This window comes from Mustela nivalis (assembly GCF_964662115.1).
Source record: "Mustela nivalis genome assembly, chromosome: 4".
Lineage (NCBI taxonomy): Eukaryota > Metazoa > Chordata > Mammalia > Carnivora > Mustelidae > Mustela > Mustela nivalis.
In genome coordinates this window covers 111,109,889-111,124,184 of record NC_139023.1, presented here as the reverse complement: position 1 = coordinate 111,124,184, position 14,296 = coordinate 111,109,889, and the positions used below count along the sequence as shown (strand labels likewise).

At 39.3% G+C, this 14,296-nt stretch overlaps 1 protein-coding gene and 1 pseudogene across 7 annotated transcripts in view; both read left to right on the top strand.

The window, feature by feature from the left end:
• Positions 1-14,296, top strand: part of BMPR1B (bone morphogenetic protein receptor type 1B) — a 399,701-nt gene that overhangs the window by 216,003 nt on the left and 169,402 nt on the right. The gene's annotated exons all lie outside the window — the stretch shown is intronic.
• LOC309863209 (RNA-binding protein EWS pseudogene) lies at positions 2,240-4,443 on the top strand (annotated as a pseudogene). Its single transcript has one exon. The product of its transcript is annotated as an RNA-binding protein EWS pseudogene (transcript).

Genomic DNA, 14,296 nt, shown 5'->3' with positions numbered 1-14,296 from the left:
TTAAATAAAACAGAGGTGCCCTCTGGAGGCCTAGTCATGATTTTGATAGCATTTTAGAATCACATGGAGCACTGGGTGTTGTACATAAACAATGAATCTGGGAACAGTGAAAAACAGTAAATTAAAAAAAAAAAGAATCATATGTTAAATAAGAGTTTGTATGAATCCAGATATATCTCCTAGGTTAGGGAGGCAAGGAACTTGAAAAAATTGTCAGAGATAATATGTTGAGCTGTCAGGTTTTGGAGAAACTATTTGGGATCTCTGATCCACGGAGTGACATTGTGGAAAGTCACCAAACCTCTCTGGGCCTTAGTTTGAGTACTTGTAAGGTGAGAGAACTGAGCCATCGAATAAGATAAGTAAAAAGAACTTTTCTTTCAGGAATGGGAGTATTTTATTTAGAAAGGTTATTTGATCTAAGTAAAAAAAGAAATATTTGAGTGTCTAGTTAGTCAGACCAGAGTGATCACATTGGTGTTTTAACTCAACATGTAACTGAATTAGTCACTACTAAAATCTAAATCTTACCAAGGAGTTTTATTATTCTACTTGTCAATTTAGGGAAAAACAATTTAGTCCTCCTCTCTATCACCTAAGTCATTTAACTGCAGTGTTAAGTTCCACACGACAATTAAAACATGATGGATAAGCGTGTACTATTCTAATTTAATTCAGGGATGCCTTAACAATAGGCAACAGCTTTAAATCTATGTTGTTTTCTGGTCTAATTGAGCCTGGCACCACAAGATCAGATTTCATTATCACTTTTCTCTTATTGTTTATTTATCAATAGACTTATTACTTTAAATATTTAATGTTACACAGTATTTTGGATTGTTTAATCCAATAAAATGCAAGTTTTAAAAGCATCTAATAGCTTTGTATGTAAATTCTAATGATGAAACTAACATAAATTTTTTTAGCAATAAAATATAATCTAATTAAAAGCACTTACTACCATAAAATTGTAAGCCAGGACACAATTAATCTCTTCTAAACCCCTAGATTTAAACTAATATAGGTAGGCTTTGATACAATAAACATAATAATCTTTGAGTACTAAGACATAGTAGGAGGAGCCAAACCTTGAAGTCAGACATATGTAGATTTCAATTCTAGTTGTAACTATTTTTGGATTTATAACTTTATATTATTTATTTTTGCCATTTAGAAGATAGAGATCATGCTGATTTTGAAGTATTTAAATATCAGAAGTAGTATAGTAAAAGAATTTTCACAGAACCAGGTCGTCAGTAGCTGCTAAATAAGTATCAGTGTCATAGTAATAGCCGATCATCACTACTGAAGGTTATTCAGAATTCACCCACTGAATTCAGAATTCAGTCTTTGAATTTCAATGCTTACCTCTGATATACCTCTGAAAATTCTCATATACCTCTGAAAAACCATTTAAGACTGACATTTTAAACTGCAGTCATACATTCAAATTGCTTTCCAGAATGTTTATATTAATTTATATTTATAGTCATCAGTATGCAAATATGCTTTTCTCTCTACCCCCTTGCTAGTATTGAATTTTATCAAAACTGATAGTGATTTACTTAGGTGGAAACTCTCACTGTTGTTTTAAACTTCATTTTATCACTAGAGAAATTAAATTATTTTCATTGTATGGTTCTTTTCTAGAAGTTCTGTCTGCATGATTTGCCTGTTACTATTTTTCTTAACAAGTTGTATGTGTTCTAAAATGTATTAGGGCTATTAAAACTTTCTAAAAACATACTGTTCTTAGCCTAATATTTATCCTTCATTTTATTTACTAAGAAACTTTAGCAGGCAATTTCTATAGAAGGATTATTTCAAGTATTTTTTTTTTCCATTTTTGAATATTTTTTCAACAGCTTTTACCAACTTCATTTAGCCTTTTTAAGATTATTTTCCAGGTCTTCCCATATTCTGGTCTTCTCATACATTCCTCATCTCTTTTCCAACTCTGTCCCCAAATCCCTGATGAAATCAGATAGACCTAGTCATTTTCTGCCACTGCAGACTCTATTTATGTTCCTATCATGATATCCTTGCCTTATCTTAGGTTTTTTGTTGTTGCTTTGCATATCTTCTGTGAAGCCTAAGCAAGGCTCTATATCTAATATTATACCACAGTGTAGTGCTTGGTTCTTTTTCTTTTTCTTTTTCTTTTTTTTCTTTTTCTTTTTTTTTTTTTTTTTGCCACTTAGACCAGTCTCTCCAGCTGCATTAAAACTTGTTTCAGGAGAGGGAAAGAGAGAGGGAGACGGACGTTGAGAGAACGAGAAGGAAGGAGAGAAAATGGCGTCCACGGATTACAGTACATACAGCCAAGCTGCAGCCCAGCAGGGCTACAGTACATACACCGCCCAACCCACTCAAGGATATGCACAGACCACCCAGGCATATGGGCAGCAAAGTTATGGAACCTATGGACAGCCCACTGATGTCAGCTATACCCAAGCTCAGACCACTGCTACCTATGGGCAGACCGCCTATGCAACTTCTTATGGACAGCCTCCTGCTGTAGAAGGGACCAGTACAGGTTATACTACTCCAACTGCCCCCCAGGCATACAGCCAGCCTGTCCAGGGTTATGGCACTGGTGCTTACGATACCACCACTGCTACGGTCACTACCACCCAGGCCTCCTATGCAGCTCAGTCTGCTTATGGCACTCAACCTGCTTACCCAGCCTATGGGCAGCAGCCGGCAGCCACCGCACCTGCAAGACCGCAGGATGGTAACAAACCCGCTGAGACTAGTCAACCTCAATCTAGCACAGGGGGTTACAACCAGCCCAGCCTAGGATATGGACAGAGTAACTACAGTTATCCCCAGGTACCTGGGAGCTACCCCATGCAGCCAGTCACGGCACCACCATCTTATCCTCCTACCAGCTACTCCTCTACACAGCCGACTAGTTATGATCAGAGCAGTTACTCTCAGCAGAACACCTATGGGCAGCCGAGCAGCTATGGACAGCAGAGTAGCTATGGTCATCAACAAAGCAGCTATGGGCAGCAGCCGCCCACTAGTTATCCCCCCCAAACTGGATCCTACAGCCAGGCTCCAAGTCAATATAGCCAACAGAGCAGCAGCTACGGGCAGCAGGACAGGACCACCCCAGTAGCATGGGTGTTTATGGGCAGGAGTCTGGAGGATTTTCCGGACCAGGAGAAAACCGGAGCATGAGTGGCCCTGATAACCGGGGCAGGGGAAGAGGGGGATTTGATCGTGGAGGCATGAGCAGAGGTGGGCGGGGAGGAGGACGCGGTGGAATGGGCGCTGGAGAGCGAGGTGGCTTCAATAAGCCTGGTGGACCCATGGATGAAGGACCAGATCTTGATCTAGGCCCACCTGTAGATCCAGATGAAGATTCTGACAACAGTGCAATTTATGTGCAAGGCTTAAATGACAATGTGACTTTAGATGATCTGGCTGACTTTTTTAAGCAGTGTGGAGTTGTTAAGATGAACAAGAGAACCGGACAACCCATGATTCATATCTACTTGGACAAGGAAACAGGAAAGCCCAAAGGTGACGCTACAGTGTCCTATGAAGACCCACCAACTGCCAAGGCCACTGTGGAGTGGTTTGATGGGAAAGATTTTCAAGGGAGCAAACTTAAGGTGTCTCTTGCTCAGAAGAAGCCTCCAATGAACAGCCTGCGGGGTGGCATGCGGCCCGTGAGGGCAGAGGGATGCCGCCGCCCCTCCGTGCAGGTCCAGGGGGCCCAGGAGGTCCTGGGGGCCCCATGGGTCGCATGGGAGGCCGTGGAGGAGACAGAGGTGGCTTTCCCCCAAGAGGGCCCTGGGGTTCCCGAGGGAACCCATCCGGAGGAGGAAATGTCCAGCACCGAGCTGGAGACTGGCAGTGCCCCAATCCGGGTTGTGGAAACCAGAACTTTGCCTGGAGAACAGAATGCAACCAGTGTAAGGCCCCGAAGCCTGAAGGCTTCCTTCCACCACCCTTTCCACCTCCTGGCGGTGACCGTGGCAGAGGTGGCCCTGGTGGAATGCGGGGCGGAAGAGGCGGCCTCATGGACCGCGGTGGTCCCGGTGGGATGTTCAGAGGTGGCCGTGGTGGAGACAGAGGGGGCTTCCGTGGTGGCTGGGGCATGGACCGAGGCGGTTTTGGTGGAGGAAGACGGGGTGGCCCCGGCGGACCCCCTGGACCTTTGATGGAACAGATGGGAGGAAGAAGAGGCGGGCGCGGAGGACCTGGAAAAATGGATAAAGGCGAGCACCGTCAGGAACGGAGACCGGCCCTACTAGACGCAGAGACCCCGCAGAGCTGCATTGACTACCAGATTTATTTTTTAAACCAGAAAATGTTTTAAATTTATAATTCCATATTTATAATGTTGGCCACAACATTATGATTATTCCTTGTCTGTACTTTAGTATTTTTCACCATTTGTGAAGAAACATTAAAACAAGTTAAATGGTAGTGTGCCGAGTTTTTTTTTTCCCTTCTTTTAAAGATGGTTGTTTAAGACTAAATAATGGGAACCCCTTGTGAGCATGCTCAGTATCATTGTGGAGAACCAAGAGGGCCTCTAACTGTAACAATGTTCATGGTTGTGATTTTTTTTTTTAAATAAAATTCCAAATGTTTATAAACAGTAAAAAAAAAAAAAAAAAAAAAAAAAAAAAAAAAAAAAAAAAAAAAAAAACTTGTTTCAGAATAAGATCCATGGTTTATACTTTCCCATGTCCCCAAATCTCCTAGCATAGTCAGGGAACATACCAAGCACTTAGCTAGCATTTGTTAATTTATGTAACTGCAGACAGTGGTCTCCTTCCTCCACCTTTTGCTTCCTCAAACACACATTTATTTTTGCCCATTGACAGAGCAGCTAATAGAAATGAACAACAAAAGCTTTGGAACAGATGTTTTAGAGTTTGATGTATTCTGTTTTTTTAGTAGAGTTTTGATTCAGAAATATCCTATATAACATCAAAAAATAGCAGACCACTTCACTAACTCTGAAAAGCCAACAGACTGCACAGGGAGGAAGCTTCCAGACAGTTATTTAAGGTGTCCTGGAGGGTGTTGGGGCAAATGTAGACTTTAAGGTCTCCTCAGGATGTGGGCTTTGGCAGAGAACCAGGTGAATTCGAAGTCAAATGTGTCCCTGGCCAGCAATGAAAATAGGTCCCAGAATATTGGTTCATTGTGAAAAAGTACAAGAGCTAACTCTGTCCAAGAAATATCCTCTAGGGTTCTCCGAGATACACGTCCTTGTTGGAGACTTGGGTAGTTTGGTGACTGAATCAGAACATCTTTTAATTTGCCTTTATTTAAATACCTTGAGGTTATAATTATAATCTGACCTCTTTTTGGTTTTGTTTAATGATTTCACCTAAAGACTGATGATGTCTTTAAAAATGTTTTGTTTTTCTTTGTAAAGTTTGACCAGAATATCTATTCCTATTTTTAAATAATTTTAATGATTTTACCCATATATAACCAAAATGAGATGTAATAATTTGTGCTTTTCATTATTAGTACCTCCAGCTATATAATCATTTTTCCATCCATTGTAACTTAAAACTACCACTATTATCTCTCATAGTTTTTATGGGTCAGGAATTTGTAGAGGGTGTGCTTCTTTACTTCTGGCTCAGGTGCTCTCATGCATCTGCAGTCAGACAGTGACTGGAGTTGGGATGGTGGGTAGCCGAAGCAACTGGAGGCTAGTCTAGCATCTTTTCTTCCCATGTAATCTTAGGGCCTGGCCATAGGGTCTGTCCACATGGGTAATTCAGGCTTATTCACATCATGGTAACTTCAAGGCAGTAACTTTGCTGTCATGGTAGCTGAATGCTTCACAAGTGAGTGTTACAAGAGGACAAACTGATGTTTGCCAGAAGGAAGCAAAGGGAAGTGAGTGGTTGGGCAAAATGGGTGAAGGGAAGTGAGAAGTACAGGCTTCCGGTTATGGAATGAACAAGTCATGGGGATGAAAGGCACGGTATAGGGAATATAGCCAATGGTATTGTAACAGCGTTGTATGGTGGTAGATGGAAGCTACCTTGCAGTGAACATAGCATAATGTATAAACTTACAGAATCATTATGGTGTGTACCTGAAACCAATGTGACACTGTGTGTCAATTATACTTCAATATAAAAATAAATTTTGAAAAAAGAGTAAGTTTCAGAATGAGCAATGTGAGAGCTGCATTGCCTTTTATGTCCCAGTCACTAAGTCATTTAGCTTCACTTACGCTGTAGTCAAAAATTCAAGGCGAAGGCATGTTGAGTCCCATGCTTGCTGGTGGGAGTGTCCGAGTTACATTGTAAGTACAACATGGTGGGATGGGAGAAGTTATTGTGCTTATCTTTGGAAAATATAATCTGCCGTTCTCCATCCTAGACCACAACCAGTTGTAGCTCTCAGACATGTAAAATAGGCTTATTCTTGTCCTTACAGCCCTTGAGTCTCTTTCCCTTACTGCATTAGCTTGAAGTCCCAGTTCTTGTTTTCTCAGCCAAGCACAGGTACAGGTGAGGCTCTTTAGGTAAGACCTCTTGGATACTGAAAAGATGTGAATTAGAGGTCCTTCTGAAAAGGTTTGAACTAAAGAGTTGAGTTACCTGCCCTTCACACACCCACCATTCAGTTGTGTGACAAGCCTTCTGTAGATCCTTCAGTAGCTCCTTCCTGTGCAGAAAGGGAGAAATGAGAGACTATTATATTACAAAGCAAATCTGAACCCTGCATGGTCCTGCTGCCATTTGCTTAATTAAGGCTCAGTCTATTCCCTGGGAATTGTTTGCTGTGACCCTTGGCTCTTGCCACTGTATTCTTACTTCCATCTTTTGAATCATCATTCTTTAAAAAAAAAAGTGTCCTGTATTTATAGGACATAATATCCATGTCCTATATTTATAGCTGACAATTTTTCTCAATCTTCTTCCTGTGCATGGAAGTTTGGTGTCCCAAAGGCCACCTTTTATTTTGAATTGTCTTTATTTCCTTTTAGCTCTAGATGATATAATTCTTAGAAATCTTTAGGTCTTCTTATGTGAAAATTTATAATCCACTCTGTGAGGCAGAAGCTACTCCCACAAAATTTTGGAGATAACCCTCTTGTATTAGGGGTTCTCTCTGAGTCTGCTGTAGGATAAACACCCTTATGATTCCTTGTGTCCTATTGTTACTCAGAGAAAGTTGGCTACATATGCTTGGAAGGTCCTTAGAAGGCCTTTTATCTGTCTTAAAGGATCTATCAGACACCACTTTACTATCCCTGAGGTGTTAATAAAGGGTATTTTTAGTCACATGCTTACCTTTTTTTGTGGACCAGATCTTTCTGACTATACCCCATTTTGTCTTTCCCTGAGATCTGCTCTTATTTTGATTCTTTAGCTCTCTGAAGCAGTCAGGAATGAAAAATAGTTTTATTTTCAAATCCAGCAAATCCTGTCTCTTTACAGCCCTCCAAATTTTGCTTTAAACTGAACAATTTCTTTTTTAATTCACATTTCTCTGAGTACATTTCATCATAAGCAGCAAAAGGAAAGCAGATGCTCCTTTCATTATTCTGCTTGGAAATCTCCTTAGATCTTTGGAGATCATTAGATACATTTTCCATTTTGCATGTCACGGTGGGCAATCGTATTGCTAAAAGGTCTGTTGCTATGTAACAAGAGTCTCCTTTTCTCCCTCTTCCAAAAACAAAACCCTTATTTCTCTGGAGCTGTCACAATCCAACTCTTTGAGGCCCATCAGTTTTCCACTAACCGTCTCCTTCAGTCTCCCATCTATGGTCTGGTCCAAAGACCAATACCATATGTTTGGGTTTATTTAATTTTTTATTATGCCACCTCACTTCTGATATAAAAGTGTGTTCTAGTTATCTATTGCTTTTTGAGAAAAAACTGTGTTACTTGGGGCCTTAAAGCAGCAAAAACAATGCTGTTACCTGTCTTACTGGGTACCTGTGGTTCAGGATTTGGGGCAGAGCTTACTGAGGTGGTTCAAGCACAGGGTCTCACGTGCATTTGCGGTTAAATGGTATCTGCAGCTGGACTGGTGGGAGACTGTCTAGGTGTATCTCTGCTCATCTAGTCCTGAAGCCTCTCTGATTTCACCACATTGGGTAAATTTGGCCTTTCTTAGAGCATCATGCCCTCTGCACAGTCAGACTGCTCACGTGGCAACCAAAGACTTCAAGAACACAGATTCTTACGAGTACAACAGGAGTTGAATTCCATTTTATCACCTGACCTTGAAGTGCATAGTGTCACTTTCACCAGAATCATAAGATTAACCAGATTTGAGGAAAAAGAATTTCAATCTCACCTCTCAAAGGGGTGTAAAAAGAGCATTTGTAGTGGGAGATATTACTGTGGCCATTTGGGGAAAATCCACCAAGTTTCTTTGTATCTGATCTTTATGGGTTAATTCTAAAGTCATAAAATAGAGTTATACACATTGTTAGGGATGTAGATTGAACCCTTTATGTTTTAAAAAAAAAGCCCACTTGAACTTATCACATCCTTGCTTTCATCTTCCAATTTGACTATTTAAACATTTGGTGAATTTCTAATTATAGCATTTAATGGGATTCTAAATTTGATGTTTTTCTCTTGGCTCAGCCAAAATTATGGTTGTGGGTGGTACATGTTTTAAGTTATATCAAGTTCTCAGACATGCCGAATTTATGAATGGTAATAGTTTTAACTGGCCAGCTATTGAAACCTCGTGTTTTTGTAAGGAAAAGGGGAAAATGTTCTATAAAAATGAAGAAATCCCATCTCTTCCTAAAATCTAGCTCGGCATAAGTACTGACAGATTTTTCCAGTGATTCTTAAAATTAATCTTTTAAAATATCAAGAACCATGCAGTTGAACTTCATAACTGTGAAGAGCGAAGCCTTCATTAAAGGTGACAACCATGTAGATGCCAGCATCTCCCGTCTTCTTGGCCACAGCAGCTTGATTTGTCCTCTGTTGCATATAAGTGAGCCCTCTGTGTTTTGGAAACATTGGACTCTTTAGGATATTTTGTCTGCATAGGCTGGACCCCATTCACTACATCTTATTACTTGGGTTTCTCCTCTGCTTTCTGGCTGGTTTTTGTGGGAGAGCCAGGCAGGCAGCAACCTGTAGAAGCCAGGGACCAGAATGCAGCTGCATGTGGGAAACATGACTGTGTCTTCACAGGGCTGTTGGGGACCAGGCTCCATTCAAACCTCTTAAGAGGGTCAAAGGTGATACAGAATGAATGGAAAAATAGCAGAATGAATCATCACAGTTCATTGCCATTATTGTACCTAGGAGAGCACATCCTTTTGTAGCATTCAGCCTGGCCCACTGCCAATGGAAATTCAGTCATCACAGTGTTGAAAGTGGTTTTCCTTAGTGAATTATTGACCATAGTTTGAATGATCTTTTAAAATATATGCAAAGTGTGGCTATAACATAATAAGTTCCAACATATTCCATGCCCTAGTCATAACTGTGCCTCCACAGTATACCCTCAGGGAGATTTCTGTGATACAGCATGATTTCCAGCAAGGAGCCTAGTGAAATTGGCAGTAGGTTTGTGCATTTAATTATAACCTGATTTTTAAGACTATTGAATTGTCTTAGAAACGAAGGAAGTAATATCTCTAGGCAAATGGTAAACCTATAAAAGTAACAAATGACAAAATAATTTGAAAACCACAGAGTAACAAAAGTAGCCTGAGGTGAGTAGATAATTGGAATGTCAGATCTTGATAAAAGTATTTCAGATTATTTTAGTTTATTACACTTAGCATCTTAATTGTACTATGAAAGGTACTAACCATTTAGTGTTTTTATTCATGAAAATTGAACTTGTCATTCACTTTTTGTAGGAATTAAAATGTCCTACTAATTTGTTTTTTATGCCTTTGTTTTGCCTGTTTCTGGAATGGATCCCCCTTTAACTCTTATCCTAGACTACCTGTTAAGGCATAATTCCACTACCATCTTTCCTCCCCAATGACTGAGGGGCTCTTTATCGCTCTTTATGGGTTATTTATGCATAGCTCTTACATTGCTCTTATTACTATGCATTGTTGCTTTTGCCCATGTGCTACTTGGAGGCAGGAGTTAATCCTGTTTTCTTTTGTATGTTAGAGGTGTCTGGCATATTGTAGATTTTCAAAACTGTTTACTGAAGGAACAAGTGATTGAATGGATTTATGGTCCTATTTTACTTGTCATTTGAGTCTACAGTCTTTAATCATCGAATCCTCTTTCTCACTGACCCACCCTACTTGTTTGGAGCACAACAGTCCCTCTCATTTCATATTTTCATTTATTTTTCACTTCTCTTTATTTTACCAGGGAGGGAGAGAAGGTAGTCAGGGCTTGGGAGTGGTAATGCATATGGCGGAAGGCCATTCCAGCACCAGGCTATTTGAATGTCTTATCTTCAACCTCAGGGGGTTAATAAGCCTTCATTATTAATTCATTAATTAGATGTTTGTTTAGCACCAGAAAGAAAGGTTTTGTGAATATACAAAAATGCATAAAGTGCAGCTCCTGATTTCAATTAAGGTTTTGTCTACTAGAAAAAGGAAACACATATGGTGATACATGTTGGAATTGGTAATGCAAAGGCGTTTTGAGATAGATTACCGTGGCTGCCTTTATCAGGTAAAGCTTTCCAAAGAAAAATTTGAGTAGAAGTTTGTCATCCCCTTTTACTCACGTGCTGTGAATTCCATGACAAAAATACTGTACAGAAAATTTGTTTACTGCCCTGAAATTTCTTTAGAGAAAAATTAGGGGTAGTATAATATTTACATGTGCAATTTTTTTAAAACATAAACAATTTTAATAAAATTTTGTTTTGGGTAGGTAAGTAAAGGAATATCCTAAATTTACCTGATATGAACTGGTTGAATTTTTAAGTAAAACTCCTTCAGGTAATTATCCTATATTATTATGTTAATTAAAGCTGGAGGAAATGCTGAATCAGTTGAAGCCTTAGGACTATAGCACCTCATGATAGTTAAATCAGTTTTTAACTGATTGGTTTGCTTTCCTGGAATGTGACAAAGGCTTGATTGCTATTGCGTTTCTTACAATTTAGGTTCTTCAGTATATGCACAGCTATTCACTGTTAAATAAGAACTTAAATTGACACTCAAAGTTGGGAAATAAAACATTTTACTATCATTAGGGGCTTTATTTTCTACTAAGTGCAGTCCAACAGAGGTATTCTAGTGTGTTTATTTGAATGATAGAAATGTCATCTATACTTGATAAATGTATTAAAATATTTTAATCTGTGATGAGATTTTCAGGTTGCAGCTGTGCTATTTCTCCTCAAAGATTATTTCCTAGTGAAGCTCTAGTAGGTGAACTCTTTTTTTTTTTTTTTTTTTTTAAAGATTTTATTTATTTGACAGAGACACAGTGAGAGAGGAAACACAGCAGGGGCAGTGGGAGAGGAATGCGGGACTGGATCACAGGACCCGGGGATCATGATCTGAGCCCAAGGCAGATGCTTAACTACTGAGCCACGCAAGCGCCCCTCTAATAAGTGAACTCTTACAGATTTGCATGCCACAAAATGATGCACCCATTTACATCAGATTGGATCAAGTGCTCATGGAACTCCCGCTAGAGGAATCCCATGGTCAGTGTTACATATAATCAAAAGGAATGATGCAAGGAAAATACAGATACTATCTCAAATCTTTGTGTATTTGTTTTCCTTTCATTGATTAAAAAGTTATTCACAAAATAAAAGCAAATATATTCTAGAATAGACAAGGAGGTTACGTAAAAGCAGTGAATACATCAGGCATTTCCCAAATAACTAATTTTCACCCAAATTTAATTTTTAAAGGGAAGTGTGTCAATAATTGCTTTTGTTTTGATTTTTTATGATTATTTTATTTATTTATTTTTAGGATTAATTAATTAATTAATTTGAGAGAGAGAGGGAGAGAATGAGCAGGGGGGAGGAACAGAAAGAGAGAGAGAAGCAGAATCCCCACTGAGCAGGGTACCCAAAGCAGGGCTTGATCCCAGGACCCTGAGATCATGACCTGAGCAGAAGACAGACACTCAACCAGCTGAGCCACCCAGGTGCCCCTATTTTTGTGGTTCTTAAGAAGAATTTGTTTTAGAGATTAACATTTATCTGAGGAGCTTAGAAAGAGTTTAGAAAGAGTTTATCTCCTATTAAGCAAATATTCAGATTGATATTAAACAATTTAGGTGGGTAACTGGGTGGCTCAGTTGGTTAAGCAACTGCCTTCAGCTTAGGTCATGATCTGTGGTCCTGGGATTGAGTCGCACATCAGGCTCCCAGCTCAGCAGGGAGTCTGCTTCTCCCTCTGACCCTCCTCCCTCTCATGCTTTCTCTTTCTCATTCTTTCTCTCAAATAAATAGATAAAATTAAAAAAAAAAAAAAGAATTTAGGTACATGGGAGAAATTTCAGATGAAATTTTAATCTTCCAGTGGCTGTTTATGTAACTGGACTGAAATTTAAATTCCTCATGGCCTAAATTAGTGCTTCTTAACCTGGGCTGCATATCAGAATCACGAGGAGGGTTGTAAAGAATACTCACATCTGGCTTCCACTCGAGGGATTCCAGTGTAATTGGTCTGGGATGTGGCAGCGTATCTGAATTTTTAGAAGCATCCCAGGTAATTCCAGTGTGCAGCATAGTTTAAGAACCAGTGGTCTGAAACACCACATCATTCAGTCACTGTCTCATTAGTTGATTTTTTGTGTATCTCCTTTCCTTTTTTTTTTTTTTTAATTTTTAATTTTTATTTTTTGGTCAGTTGAATACCAAAGATTCTTTCTACTCAAGGCTCCTTTCATCAGCAATTCCTTCTGTCTGGAATACTCTTTCTTCAGATCTGTACAGGGTTGTCTCCTTCTCATTATCCAGGCCTCAGCTCAAAGGATTCTGCTTCAGGCAAGGCTTTTCTTAATCCTCTTGTCTAAAGCATTCTTTTCCCCAGTATTATCATGTTATTCTGTTTTACTTTTATTATTGCCTTTTTTTTTTTTTGGCCATGAGAGGATATCCTGTTCCTTTGTTACGTTCCTCCCCTCTCCCCTACAATGTGAAGTCCATGAGGGCATGTCTGGCATGCTTGCTTCACCATCCTGCACTTAAAACTAAGCCTGTCCTATAGCAGTTGCTCAATAAATATTTTTTTAATAAATGACAAAATGTTGATAGAAAAATTATTGTGAGAATATACAAAATTGTATCTTCTTTCACTCTCTTAAAAAACCCTTCAAAGCATGGAATCACAGTTTAAAAACTAAAATAATGCCATAGCGTGAAATGGATGGAAATACCAGCAGGCAGAGAAGAAGTAAACCCAACCATCTACAGCCCCCCCGTACGGAGGGCTTAAGAGTGGTGGTATTAAGACAAGAATAGTTACCCCCACTTGAGGCCCACTTCCATGGCTGCACCTTGTATCATCCCAAAGTACCATGTTTTTGAAATTTTCCTGTATGATCTGGTTAACTTATTGTAAGAACTCAGATATCACTTTTCCTCCAAATACTTTCCCTAACTCAGTCTCCAGAAAGAGTTAGGTTTTCTGTGCTCAGCTTGATTGGATCATGGTTATTGACCTTCATTGACGGTCTTCTATCTCCCTGACCAGCCTCTTGCCTGCCTTGGGAATAGGGATTGTGTCTGTGGTGCCAAACACATAACAGGTACTCAGCAACTGTTCTGTTGAATGAAAACATCAATAAATACAAAATATTGCACAAGAACCATTAGAACTGCTAATTAAAATTATAAAATGGATTTTCAGGAATATAAGTAAGTCGAAGTAGTCTTTAATAGAATGAAGCCATAAATAAGGGTATTCTAGGCCAACTGGGGGTGTGTGATGTTATACACTCTTACGAAATTAAGAAAACATTGTTGGTGCCAATAAGTCTGAGCACCGGCTTCCAACTGATATGTGGCTTGTCATCTGAACAAGGTTTTCATCCCTCTCTTGGGACTTTTTATACATTATTTACCCTTTTTGATAAACTTCTTTTCAATAGCTGCTATTCAGATGGATGCATTTTCCAGTAACACCTGATATGCATTTTAAAATGTAGCTCTTAATTGGTATTGATTGCCAGTAAACCCAGTGATAACTTTCATCAGTGTACTTTGAACTTTGTTGTTCTGCCTGAAAGAAAATGCAGCAATCTTGGAGCGTATAAATATTTAAAATTCTCTCAGTAGAGGCCCTGGTATTTCTATGGGCACTCCTGTCATGATTTAAGCGCTTAAATACTCCTTAGGATTGCTCTTTTAGGTCATATCC